Below are 14623 nucleotides of genomic sequence, written 5' to 3'. Positions count from 1 at the left end.
CAGTGAAAAAACCCTTGAAGCTTATTGTGGAAAAGAAAGAAAGTGAAAACTTAAGTATCGCTGCTGAAGTACTACCATGGAACCTCCTTGGAGTAATGTTCCTATACTTGAAGTTTCTCCAGAAGTCACGTACCCTGTCATATTATATCCCCATCACACACTACAAAATATTCTCCAGGGTGAGGAGACAGCTGTTTGTGGTGCATGAGGGAACAGGCAGTCCATCTGGGAAATAAAATTCCCATAGGACATCCTTTCAATATTTCTAAATAAAATGTTATTCTGTTATCTGACTTAAGGGCAGGGGGGGAGTAAAGGACAAAGTAGGGACTTTTCTCAAAAAGTTGAACTTCACTGAAAGTCCAGTTTGTTGTTAAAAACAGTGTCAGAGAGTGTTTTCAGCCAAATCTAACAGGTTCCTTAAGGCTCACAGCTGAGCGTGCTGGAGGGCACTTTGGCCCACAGGCTCAGGGGAGCGCGGCAGGGGCAGTGTTTGGGGAGGAGCTGCTGCCAGGAAAGTGGAGCAGCTCTGCAAACTGTGGTGTCTACTGAAATAAGCTTAACGGGAATTTTTCTTTTTTGCTACGGAAGTCTCACTTTAAAAATTAAATCTCACTTCCTCTTAAGGATCATAAAAGAACATGCCAGACCAAAACCTGCCCGTACTTGGGTATGGTGCACATTTGATTAAAATCAAACAGAATATTGCTTAAAGTCTGGCTCACATTTACTGTGTTGTAACCTCATCGCTGCACATGGGTGTTGCTGCAGTAACTGCATGACTGCAGATGCACGCCGCTGTCCTTTGCCCGCCAATGCAAGGAACACACAGGTGGACTGAACACGCTGTCACCGTGAATGCTGAAGTGATAGCTGGCAAGATGCTGAAGACTTCCAGTTCTGATTGACCCTGGTGGGAAGGGAGGGGATTCAGAATCTCCTCTGAGGCCCTGCTTTGCCATTGTACCTCGTTTGAAAAGGTTGTTTGTACCATTATGAAAGAAGTAGGTCACAGATAACCCTTACCAGTTCCCATCTACCCATTTTGCTACTGATGTGGATTAGCACAAAAAAAGTAACGTTATTCTTTTCTCACATAAGGATGATGCAAATTACCTTCTCATGTTTAATTCCATCACATGAAAAAGGGATGGCTGAGCTGTCCACATCTCCACTTGATTTTCTTCTGTATATTTTTCACTGGGTTACCAGGACTTCCCCTCATCCCTTTCGAATCAGCACAGAGACAGGACCTTGTTAGGTTGCCTCTTTGTATTTAAGAAACCAAATCTGTCCCCCCTGCTGGCATTGAAAACCCCAGAGGAAAGAAAAACACTTTCTGATCTCCAAAGTATTTTCTGAATTAAGTAGGTCCTTTCTTTTTCACCAGAGATGACAGAACAAAGCTGGTAGTGATCGGTCTTTATGAACTGAAGAGATATTGAGAACTGATGCAGCTCAGCATTCAATGTGCCATTACCCTAGAGACAAATTCCCTCCCTGGTTTTATTACTCTCTTCTGTGGCCACATTGTCCTCCCTCTACACTTCTCCCAGTCCTGAGCAGGGAAAGCATCGAGGTCCAAGCTGATAAATAGCAGATGAATTCCACCACTGTACTCAGTGACTCTTTCTGTACTTTGACTTCTTAGGTCAATAAGGACTTTATAGGCCAGTTTTTCCTTATCTCGAGAGTAACAGTGCACATATGGAATGGAGACATTTATATCCAGCTCCAGGAACAGCATGCTAACTATATTTATCTTTCCAGGAGATTGTGCCAGACTCATCACCATGGTACCTGCAGTGCACAGACTTTTAGCTACGGCCTTTTGATACAGAAGCCATTTGGTAGCCCTCACCCAACTGCTGGGAGCCATGAAGTGCAAGGGACCACTGATGCTGCTCTCGAGTTATCTGGGGAGGAGGGGAAATGTTAGTCTTGTTAATCATTTCTTACTGTTTGCATTGTAGTATGCTCTGGTATGCTAAGTGCCTTAGCGCTCCTTCCAGGCTGAAGGTTTGTGGATTATTAATCATCCCTACTTTCAAATATATAAATCATGATAACAGTAAAGGCAAAGGAGGAGAAGCAGCAACCTGCTGTTAACCCTTGCAGCTCAGAGGATATTGTCTTCCTGCCTGATCCATTCTCCTGATCTCACCAGGGGCCCTGGGTTCTCCCTATGCCAGTCACCTCTCCAAGAGAGAGGCCCCTGTATTTTTAAAGCTATCCTCAAACCCTCTCAACACCATAATCTCACATCCACCAGTTTGGGGGTTGCAGGCCAGGCCCAGAACATGACTGGGAGGTCCCAGGTGCCAGGCTCCTATAATGAGGGAAAGCAGTTGGCTGGACATCAGACCCTACTTCACTCCTTGTATGAGGGCCTGGGTCAAAAGCACACAGCACTGCTGCAGACACAAGTATTGTTGGGTGGAGAGAGAAAAGACGACACATTGGGCATTGAAAAAAACACAGGGAGAATAAGCTCGCTGGGATTTTCAGGTCCATAGAAACTAGGCTAGTTTAACAAAGATTCACAGGTGACTTGATGCTAATACAATTCTCAGACTGAAAAACAAAATATTCCCCCCTTCCCTCCTCCGGTATTATTCTCCCTTTTGCCTAGGCTAAAACAGTATTTTTGAACTGGAGCAGACCTTCCTCAGCTGGTCTAAATATTATATCCAATAAGTACTTGTTGGAGCAAGGCTGCATGCAAGCCAAGCCCACAGGCTAGACAGTCTTCCAGTCTACAGGAAATCTTTCAAACTGTACAGCCCTTCATCAGTGCCAGAAATCTACATTGATTTCAGTCCCAGCTAATGAAGTTCTCAAAGCCAGAGCAAACCACTGCCCAGCCTGGACTCTCTTTCAAAGCTGCGACAAGATTTGTAATCCAGGAATCACATCTTCTATTAAGCTCCAGACAGCGTATAACCATGCTATGTAATGTATCACTACACTGCTCCAGCTCATCACAGCTCAGAAGCAATTTAAAAAGAAGAAAGTTTATTCTAAATAAATTTGCAATAAATAAATGGGCTCAAAATAGGGTAATTTTCAAAATTTTCATTTTTTTTTATAATAACATCTTTACAAAACACTGATTTTTCAGGAAAGAAAAAGGAATGGTTAGGAAAGGTTTTGGAAAAAAAGTTTCAAAAAGATTAAGACTTAGTACTGGGGGGAAAAAAAAAAAAGATACTTTGTGATTGGAAAGACAAAATCCGCAAACCAATACCACCTGAAGTGATTTATCTCAAGACAGCATCAAGGTCTGATCACAGCAGGACTCATCTCAAGTGATTTATCTCAAGACAGCATCATCAGCTCCGATTTCTCCCCATTTCAGTGCTAGGGAATCCGTGCCAGCCAAGAAAGAGGACAACGCTCGCTTCAACTCGGGGACCAGCTTTGGCGTGCAAGAGAGGTGCTGCTGTGGTTTTCAGAAGGCAAGTCCCTGGGTGGGGTAGGGAGCTGGCTAGATCTACAGCAAAAATTTTCCACTGATACAAGATTTTATGTCAGGTAGACCTCTTCTTTCCCAAGTTTGTGCATCAACATGAGGCTTGTTCATGCTGAGCATCCTAAGCTGGCTCTGGGGAGAGGAGAAGGTGATGTTGCTTAGAGCAGAAGACAGCTATTGTAGCAAAACAGCCACAGTACATATGCTGGTAGTATTTTGTCCAACAGTTTGGCCATTTTAGAATTAAATATAGCACAGAATGACAAATTATTGCTAATTGTCATGACTTGTGCGCACGTTTTATGCTATGGCAGAGATTAATATTTTGGTTTTTTTCTGTTTTGCTACAATGTTTATAGCTAATAACAGTAAATCTGCTTTTTATGTCATTAGTCAGCCATAATGCTCTAAAGGCCTTGCAGCAAAGCAAAGCAGCTGAAATCCTAATTGTAGTGATGATGACTGAGAGCTGTAGTTGCAGTATTTCTAAACACCGGTTTGATTTCAGGTTTAACTGTGTCCTAACTAGGCATGTTTATAAGAGATCACAAAAGCTGGTTTGTAAGTATATACAGCCAGATTCTCATGTAAATCAGCACAGCCCCATTTCAATCCCCTGGGCTCCAGCCCCAGGGAAAGGGTTGATGTCAGTGGAGCTACATCATTTTACAGCAGCAGAGCCCATTACATTTAAGAGTTTGCAGCACCAGAGTGGGTCTTAAATATTGAAGGTTTTATCATGCAATGGGCTAAAAGGATTCGCGTGTCCTTGGAGCAGCAGGCAGTTAGTGCATCTCTGGAGAAACCCAGTCCTCCGCATAGTCATTTTCTGTTATCATCTGAGGAAGGCTATGTACGTACTGTCACAGTGGGTGAAATTCACCCCTGTGAAGACAGTCTGCACGGAGCACACCTTGGTTCGAAGCTCACTTCAGCCTTTGAAGTGAATACGAATGAATTTTTACAAGGGAAAAACTCCATCCTCTCTAAATTATCCTTTATACAGCCCTGGAGCTAAATACCCTATGCACAGAACTGTCTCGTGAACATGCTTTCAAAATCTCTGCAGACATGATAGGGTCAGTGCAATACTTCTCCTTAAATTTCGATTGACAGTTACAGAGAGCAGCTCTAGCATTTCTAAAAGGAAAAATATAGCCGATTCCCCTCTGTGCTAAGACTGAATAGGTCCAGCGTAAAGCGTCTAGAATACCAGCAGTGCCTCAAGAGACATAATAATCAATCTTATCTGCATAATTTATTCAGGTATTTATAAATAGCTAATAAAATTGAGGAACTTCTAAGTGTACGAAGCAGGAAAAAAAGATGAGAAGATCTTTAAATAAATGTAAGCGCTGCTAAGCTTTCTCACTTAGCTGCGATTAAGCCATGGCAAGGTTCGGCCCTTTGCGTTCTGACGCGAGGGTGAGGATCGGCAGAGGCACTGAGGTCCCACCTAGGGCAGCCTGGGAGGGTGGAAAGCCAACGCAAGTTCTTAGCAAAGGGTACGTACATTACGCTGTTGGTGTTGGTAGGGGAAGCCTACCTCCCAGCTCTGCTCGCGGGGCTGGAGCGGAGCCGTATGGGGATGGTTGGCTAGTTTAGCTGTAGCCGATAGCAATTTTTCACATGGACGAGTTCTCAACTCTCCAGGCAGAGGAGGGGGGCTGCTATCCCAGAAGCTGTCTCAGGGAACGTGCTCGAAGACAGAAGCAAAGCCATTCTCTAAGTAATTATGCCAGGAAGAAGTTCGCTTTATCTGAACACAAAAAATACTCCAGAATACCTGTAGAGCAGCAGCTGTCCCAGAATAGCTCACGCAATCAGTCTGCCCACACAAACAAGCCATCAATGATTCATCTTGCAGAATGAGAATGACTTTTCCTGGAGGGAAAAATGAGCAGTAAGGGCTTGTGGCCTGGCTGAAGCTCAAGTTATATCTCCTATACTCTCTTCATACAAGAACTTCTCCAGGGCTCTTCTGAAACGCTCTCACAGGCAGAGAGGGCAAATTTAGCTTTCCGCTGCATTGGTGTCAGTGGCTTTGCCCTCATGTAATGAGCAGATATTAGCCCATTTTGTTTTCATCTTTTTCTCAGATGCCAGCTCGTTTTTTTTTTTTTGATCTACCTAAGAGTAAATATTGCCAGAAGCAAGACTCTTCTTAGAACAGCTCCTGAATCATCTCTCCTGTTTTCTAAGAGCATTTGAACTAGACCGAGAAAGCCACCCTATAGTCATATAAGCTATATATTGAGCATACTCATTTGATTACAATCACTTTGGTTTCCTGGACTAACATTTAAATGGGAAAAGACAGTCAAAATGAACGAATATTAGATATAGGCCTTGCAGGCAAAACACTTATTGTGCTGAAAACTTGGAATACTGCAATATGAGACAGGGGAAAAAAATCCTGTCTAAATGTTTTATGCAAATTGTAAGAAAGTAAGAAGAAAAAACACATAGCAGAAACACTACTGAATCCACCAATTGGATGTTGCTTTATGGGCAAGTTCTTAGGCAGAAAGCAGTAGTAACTTATATTTTCCACAATGAAATTGAAAATGCACTTATAGTATAGTGGATTACGGCTTTGTGAAATATTACAGTTTTCTTTATTTGCTTTTGCAGGTAGTTAAATTTAAGCGCTACTTACATTCCCCCTCATCCCCAAATTTAAAAGGCAATAAATTGCTTTAGTGTTTTCAATTTCTTTTCCTTCAAGAGATGTAAATTGATTGCCTGAATCCCTCCACAAACTTTATTCTTATGAATAGGGGAGAATAATTTACAAGGCCATTGGCCCCATCCAATCCCCCTTTAGCTCCAGGTCTCCTTTCTCAGAGGCCTCCAGTACAACACTTCACGTCCAGCAAGACAGCAGAGCAGCAGCAGCCCCCACAGTCCCACGTCAGTGCCGCCCCGCAGGCTGGATCAGAGGGATGGGCACAGGCTCCGTTGTACCTTTCAGCTCAGTGGGATGGAAAATACAGCCGGACCCAGAGGAGCAAAGGGATGAAGGATGCTCCCCAGAGACACTCTTGGGATGGGCCTGAAAAGCAGTTCTTCTTGGGCTAGTAAATCACTTGCATATAAACCAAACAGATTGGTTTTCAAACTTCCTGGCTGGCTGAGGGACAAATCAACTACGGAATAGGCATAAAGTAACTTGATCAATTAAAAAGCCAGATGTTGCTAACCGGCACAGTTTAGCAAAGTGAAGGTTTGGCCTCAGACCAAGAGCATGCCCGCTTCAGGCTCCAGCCTCAGGAGCAGCAGTCTCTAGTAAACCTTGCTGCAGTGATTTGAGGTGCTGTCACAGGAGATCTGCGATGCTCCTCTACAAGAGGTGACCACCTCCAGCACACTGGTAACAGCACGGGACATGCCCTGCACCTCTGCCTCAGTTTCCCCAGCTCAGCTCAACCCATAGGCCAAAGCAGCGGCAGGGAGGAGGACGGGAGCAGCACGAGTGCCCGAGCCCATCTCACCTACATTACTGGTTATTTGCGGTGAGCTCTGGTCCCAGTGAGCAACAGGCACACAGCATCGGTGGTGAAACCCTCCCATAGACATGCTGCTTGCCACCAGCATGAGCAGCCAGGCACCTTCAGGCTAAGGAGACCTCGCTGCTGAGTGACACGGCTCATCACGCCTGCCCTGGCCCTTCTCCTGCTCCCATACTGGCACACGCATATAGAGGAACAAACCTGTATGAAAATCCAAAATCTCTATCTAAAAAGGTTTTCAGTCACGCACAGTCAGAAAGTTGCCTCCACAGCTAAGATTACTGAGACCAGAAGTTTGTTTCGAGGATTTTTTGGGGTGGTGGGTCAGGCTTTCTTCTGCCCCAGCACAGTGAGGATCCAAGCCATGGCTGGAGCCTTACCAAAACTACCTAGTCGTATAAAGATCAGAGCAAGCACGAAGCTTCTGTCAATGAAGTTTCAAAACACATTATAAAGACTACAATAAAGTCTTTAGCGGGCCAATAGCACGGTAAAAAAAAAAAAAGGAAGCGTATTTAAAACTATCTCTACCTTTTGATTCTGCCTTTTGGAAAATAAAAATATAGCAGCATGGGGAGTGATGAGGGGGACAAATCAACTCCAGGTGGGTACCCTCCTCTACATGGCTGGATTTTTCCAGGAATAACGGTCATTCCCTAAGCAAAGCCTTATTGCCATTCATTGCACACATTCCATAGAGCCTCATCAGCTATCCCATGTGCAGTGCGAAGTACAAGCGTGCTTACTGTCAAGTGACAGGAAGAAAAATGCCGTCACCGGGCCAGCGCCTGCTGCAGCGGATTTGCAAAATGGAAACCTGCAAAGCCTTAAAGGGCAAGGGGCTGGCAGCGTGGCTAGTTCTGTAAATAACTTGCACGCCTCGAAAGGGAGGCACATCTCCTAGTAGAGATACCAAGATAAGACAGACAACCGGAGAGCTGAAGCTGACGTGCACAAGCAGCAGGGGTGCGTGGCTGAGAAGTGTCGGGCCAGCAGAAAGCACGTCCTTCCCGAAGCCCTCATTGAGCTCTTTCTCTGCCTTTCACTGAAGGCAGTCGCTCTTCCTGGCTCGCTCGTTTAAAAAGCTCCCTAAAAGGTGAAGGAAACTGCGAGAGAAGTGAAGCATTTGGGAAAATGCAGCTGCTTGAAAACGTTACACGCGCAGAAAGCCTGTAATCCCATCCCCACCCTCATCTAATGTCTAGTGACAGCCCATCAAATGTTTCCTCTTTATTAAATTCAACTGTGAACAAAATTACCAAAGAAATATGGGGTTTAATTAATGTTTGCCTTGACCATAAATGAAAGAGAACTTTAATTTTTTTACTGTATTTTACTAATCAGAGTCATTCAATATCTTGGATGCTAGTAAATTAATTCTGAACTAATGAAGTTAAAGGAGGTCATTTGTTAGAGAAAACTGATTACATATCGGGATCTCCTGGGGACCTAAACGAGAAAATCTCTATAATGAAAAAATACTTTAAATGATGCAGGTCAACCAAGTAGATCATTAAAGATACAGGGAGGGTGGAAATATTAACGACACCGTGACAGGGAAATGCCAAAAGGGAAGTGGGCTGACATAAGTAAGCAGAAAGGCATTTACAGTGCGAGCTTGGGTTTTTCCCCTTTTAATAATTGAAACACATGAATTTCATTGCTTGCCTCAAATTAGTCACCTGTGCCCAGATATTTCAATGACAGCATAACAGCAACGCACTGATGTGCATTATGTACGTAAATTTGTGTAGAGCATAAACCTTTCTAGTAGTATAAATGACAGTGGCACCTAAGGACCCAAGACAAAATATGGGCTACATTGTATGAGACACGGGAAAAAGTATGCAAGGGGAAAGGAGGGATCCCTACTTCTCAGAGGTTTAATTTCAACAAGCAAGCAGCAGTCGAGGGAGGGAGGCTTACACAGCACGTTACAGCAGCAGGTACAGCAAGCCAGGCTAGTGCTTGAACACGGCAAGCTAGAGCAATGGGAGCAGCCTAGCCTGGATGAACAAGGAACACTCTCAGGGGCTGGAACTATGGTCCGTCTAGCCCAGAAATCCCACTGCCTTGGCCCACAGCTATGGGAGATGCTATTAAGGGAGAGCACGTGAGCCTGACCGCTCTCTGCAGCCTGTTGCCGCTGTGCTCCTCCAGCACCTGTAACGACTGCAATAGGGACGTAGGGAGCGCTGCTCTACCTGCACTCTTTATAGCCACTTCAGATCCACTATCTGAAATTAAATGTGTTCAGTTCCATTTTGAACCTGCTGACCCCATGGGACTCCTCAACCTCCTGCGGCAACACATCCCAGAAGTTCGCTGCCTGCTATGAGAAAGAGTAATTTCTTTCACCTGTCTTACACTCACGTCCTACCAGTTTCAGTGAGTTCCTCCACCCAGAAGTAGTGCAGAATTCGGTGAGAAACAGTTCTGCGTTCACCTGATTCATGGTTTTACCAACTTTGATCCTATCTTCCTCAGCAGTAAAACAATTCCCAATGTTTTGCTCTCAGTGCCCTTCCTTAGGAGACCCATCACTGTGTTGGGTTCTGTGGCTGCCACTACACATGGATCTCATGATTTCAAAGAGCCGTCAGCGATGCCTCTTTCCTAACCTCTAAGTGCCAGTTCTGAGTCTGGCATTGTGTGGGCAGGATTTAGATTATTCTTTTTCCTTATGCATCAAGTACTGTCCTGAGAACCCCCAAAACATCCCTCTCACCACATTCATGTCAATGCTGAGGATGTGACTGAGCCTAATCCTGCATGGCAAAGCACGGAAGCATTCGACACAATGGGAACATCTAGATAGCATCCATATTCAGGTTTGTTGAGTTTTACTGAGCCAGTTTACAGAGCTTCAGGATACTCTCAGGAAAAAAAATAAAATCAAAGGGGTGATTGAAGGTAGAAACCAAACAAGGCAGGAGGTGCAAGCAACATCATCCCACAGGGAGGAGCAAATGTAGCCTGGCAAGGAAAGTTGCATGGCATGGCTAGGAGAAGGGGGGAAAAAAAAAAAAAAAAAAAGGGGGCGGGGGGGAAGATCTCTGTATCTCTGTTCAATAGTACGAGGATGGAAGGATCCTTTCATGAATTCAGGAAGGCAGAAGGAATCTAGGGAATATTAGAGGAGAAATTAATATACTACTGAAGGAGAAACAAAGCAGCACCAAGAAAATCAGTTGAAACAATCCTTTATGAAAAGGGAAGTAAAGCAGATAAAGCACTGACACATCTGTTTACAAAGCTTATCAGAAAGCAGTTTATTTGAAGGAAAGAAAAACCAAAAGTGATCCTAGATCCACTAAATCCACTTTTCAGGGTTTCTTCACCAAATTAGGCATAGAGAAATATGCTAGTCCTACAGAGCAGATGCAAACTATTTAAATGAGTACATCAAGCAGTTCTATCACAAAAAGATGTAATTAGATTTGAGGAGCCAATACATCAAGCAGAGCCTGAAAGGGTGATCAACAGTTTACAGCTTGGAAAACTCCCAGAACTGGAAGCCAAATTCTTCAGAGCATTTGAACAAAAACTCATCCCCCCATTAAATGGAGCATTTGCTGAAATTCCAGGAAACGCTATGATGAAGCTACCACACTATTCCCATAGAGAAAAAGGCAAAGCCATTAATTATTGAGGATTCTTATGATTTATTTCTTTTAAATATGGGTATTAAAATTAGTGCTAAAAGGCTGATGACAAGATGGAGATTGCTTTTTTCAATGGTAAGCATTTCTGACCTTTTAGTTACCAGTTGTTTAATTGCATTCTCCAGATGAGCAGTAATAGCAATTGATTTGTATTCATTAAACTCTATCATAGAACCAAGAACTAATCCTGATGTTTTACAATGTAAAGACAGCATTAGACTGAGTTAAGTAACTACAGCAGTTAATATTATGGTGACGATTTGGCTTCAAAGTAAGTGTGCCTCATATTGAACCGAAAACTAGAATTCCTGTAAGAGCTTCTTCACTAAATAAATATTCCTCAAGAATGGAATTAGCCACTACTGTTTGTCTCTTTTAACTGCTCTTTCAGTCAAAGTTTTCTGACCATCTTCAAATAAGAAACCCCAACAGTTATAAAGCCAACATCGTAAGACCCAACTTTCATTATAAGTATATATATTTCTCCATTTATATCCATTATATTGAAACATATGAAAGCGGGTATTAATTCAGAAAATCTGGAGTCATCAACTATCTGACATAAAACCCAAAAACCTCAAATCTTTGCATGTGTGTGTAATACCTAGTAGAAAGGGCTGTGATAGTCAACTGAAGATGTTAGTCCGGTACGAGCAAACAGGAAAAGAAAATGACAGTTCTACCCAGCTGAAAAGGAACAGATTACTGACCCAGTATAGGGTGTGGGGAGGAACTTTCATTCCTACATGAAAGCAGAAGGCAGGTTTAAGGTAATATTACAGCCAGAAATGTAACTGTCACCTTACCAGAACCTGAGAATTAACTTCTGCCATATCCCACTGGTGTTGCTCTGTGGGTGTCACACATGAAATTACTGTCCCGCAACCAGTGTGAAGAAAAAAAAACCATAAGCTTGAAAGAAACTTGCTATATATTTGCTCTCACCCCAATAGAATAGAAAATAGTATGACCAGAAGTACCAGTGATGTATTTCTCACTCTGCTACTCTTATGTGGAGGACTACATTTATAAAACAGCTAATTACAGTTTGAATCATAAGTAAGCACTGAAGCTGAGTTTCATTTTACTCAGATGCATAAATTTTCCTCACCTATAAAACTTAGAGCAGATGTACAGTGTCTGTACACGGCTGATGCGATCATTCAACGTGGCTGATCCAGATAGAAAATGAACAATGGTTTGCCATAATTTGTATGCACATTTTGAAGGCAGTATATTATCTACGCAGTGTTGAGCAATAATTTCTCCATTCCTAACCATAGAAGAACCATATATTTTTTTACATATATGTATGTATATACATATTTAATTTAGAGCACAGGTTGGCCTAGGTTACAACAGTGCAAAATAAAGCATTGTGCTCCTGTGATAGGTGTTCTTCACAGTTTGGCATCACCACCCAAATATCTTAAGACACCATCACCTTTTGGCACAGCAGTCCTTGGAATGTACAAATTCCAGCATTTCAGCATGTCCTGAGTTGTGTCTACAGAGGTGAATTCTGGTTGCCGATGGAAATTTAGGCTGCATGACTCAAGATGCGCACGTGTGCAAACTGGAAGAGGGCATTGGTGAAATCTGCTCTGATGATTATAACTTGAAAACAGGGTGAAATTTATCATCAATGAAGCACAGGCATTAAGAAAAACTTTTTTTTACTCATCACTGGCCAAAAAAAATTACTAAAATTTAGCAAAAGCATTAGCTCAATAATAAAAGGCAATTATAACCAACAAATGTGTTTCTGAAGAAGCCAACTGACACTTACTGTTGAGGGATTCCTCATTACCATTTAACACAAGATCTTCTTGCAAAGTTTATTTCTCATTTCTAAGACAAGAATGAAGTTCAAGAGATTTATTATTAAGACACAGCCAATAAATTCTTTCGTTTATTTTCCATTCAGGCATGCTCACAGGGTTTCAGCCCCATTGAGAGCTGGCAGCAGATCTTTGTTCTCAGTTACTACCACTACGACGCAGTGGAATTCAAGCGAATTGAAGCACTGTTTCAAAATAAACAACTCTGCCTCATGTCCAAACATTGCATGACATCGTAGAATGAGAGGCTAAAGTAAGGCTAGTAGAAAACTAATCAGTTATTCTAACCACTATTTCCTACAACTGCTAACTGTAGCATGGTAACGAAAGCATGGGGTTTTGCGCAATCCTAATATATTGCAGTCTCTTGGCTGTGAAAGAAGAGTGTGGCTCAAGCTGAAGCAATCTACTTCACACCAGTCTAATCTTGGTGTAACTAGAGGATCGCTGCCAAATATAAAGCATATGCTCTGTCCAAAATCTCAACACAAATCTCTGTGTGTGTATATATGTGTTGAATTATTAAATTCAGAAACCCATAGCAACATCTATGATAATATATACTGCTGCTATTATTATACCCAAGAAGCTCTAAAGCCACTTTTAATCAAAAAAGATCCTTTTAAATCTATACCTGGTTTTAGTGACATTACTGTTAATGCAGCTGATGAAATATTAAGCATGCAATTACTGTACATGCTCTATAAATGGCTTTCCTGACATTCAGGCTGTATAGAAGGCTGTGTCAAAATGAGAAGGAAGACATTTTTCTCCCAGGTATCCTTTTCCCAGAGAGAGAGTCAAGATTAGGTTGAAAGCATTTCACTCAGAAGAGACGAGAGCCCCAACCAAATGCTGCATTCACTATTAAAAAAATAAATAAATAAATAAAACAAAAACACAGAGTGGAAGAGAGAAACCAGCAGAGCTCTCAATTACTGTCCTGAAAGAAGGTGGGGCAGTCATGTTCAGGGTCCACACCTGGGGCTCCCATCTGGTACATGTTGAGTCACTCATAAAAGGAAGGGAGAGAGAGGCAGTCTTAAGAAAGCTTGTTACAGCCTTGCAAGCACAAGGCACATACGAAGAGCATGGGATAAAGGTCACTTCATGCTCATTTTTCTAGGAAAACAGAGCATTCAGAAATGAGAGATGGCTGCAGTCTAATCCCCACACAGTTCGTGCTCTATACACTGTAAAAAGGGAGGTTCATTTTGCAGGCATCCTATTGCCACCCCACTTTTGGAACTGCAGCCATAACCAGTATTGACTGATAAGAGTCTAACGGTCTGATATGGATGTGCTAGCGTAAATGTATCTACACAGGCAGGTGTCAAAAACGCACCGACGTGAACATTTGGAGAGCTATAGTATCTGTCTGTCAAGTACACAAGGTTCCTAGTAAAACCCAATATAACCAAAATATAATTCCTCACTGCAGTCAGCATACTGCATCCTCTCACTGCATGTGCACGCACACACAGTCACTCTAGCATATGCACTGATATGACTAACAATTATTGGCACAAATATGTAGAAGCCCTACAAAAAGAGTTTCACTGCAGGACATTTATAACCCTTTGCGATTAGCCCATTAGAAACCCATCACATCATTGCTGATTGCTGTGGTTATGGGCAATCTGCTCATTATTGAAACAACATGCACAAGAGGAAAAAAAAAAAAAGTAGGTTCTTTTACTGTCATAGGGACAAATGTTGCTTCTTCTTTACATACAGCATCCTTCCTCTTGGGCACTACCGATGGCTGCTGCAAACTGAGGGAGAAGTCTCCTATTCTGGGGCACTGCTGTCTGATCTCCCCGTGATTCTTCCCCTATGAAATGAAAGAAATTGGCTGCCAGACTGGGGAATCCTTTCATTTCACCACTCACCCTTACTAGTTTCAGAGCTGTGCCAGAAACCCTCATTCTCCCTGGACCTGAAGCTCCTTCCTACATTCCTGGCTCCTGTAGCACAATTTTCTTTCAAAAAGAGCATCATTGGTCCCCTTCTATTATACAGAAGCCTCTTCAGGAAAAGGCATAGCTGGAAGGATCCCAACAGCTGGTATTTATCCAGGAGACTGCTAATTGTATGCAACATGGGTCTCAAAAAAAAAAAAACGATTAGTGC

The 14623-nt window shown here is 42.7% G+C and overlaps 1 protein-coding gene across 4 annotated transcripts in view; it reads right to left on the bottom strand.

Moving 5' to 3' along the window:
* The window catches only part of LOC115348602, a 125582-nt gene that overhangs the window by 26385 nt on the left and 84574 nt on the right, over window positions 1-14623 (bottom strand). Inside the window, exon 2 of one of the 4 annotated variants that reach the window (XR_005933541.1) lies at window positions 14196-14324. The exons of the other annotated variants lie outside the window; for them this stretch is intronic. The gene's annotated coding sequence lies outside the window, so the exon portion shown is untranslated. Of the gene's footprint in view, window positions 1-14195; window positions 14325-14623 lie in introns of those variants that run through there. 4 annotated transcript variants of the gene reach the window in all.

The sequence above is a fragment of the Aquila chrysaetos genome, chromosome 11 (genome assembly GCF_900496995.4).
Source record: "Aquila chrysaetos chrysaetos chromosome 11, bAquChr1.4, whole genome shotgun sequence".
Classification (NCBI taxonomy): Eukaryota; Metazoa; Chordata; class Aves; order Accipitriformes; family Accipitridae; genus Aquila; species Aquila chrysaetos.
This window is presented reverse-complemented; position numbering and strand designations above follow the sequence as displayed.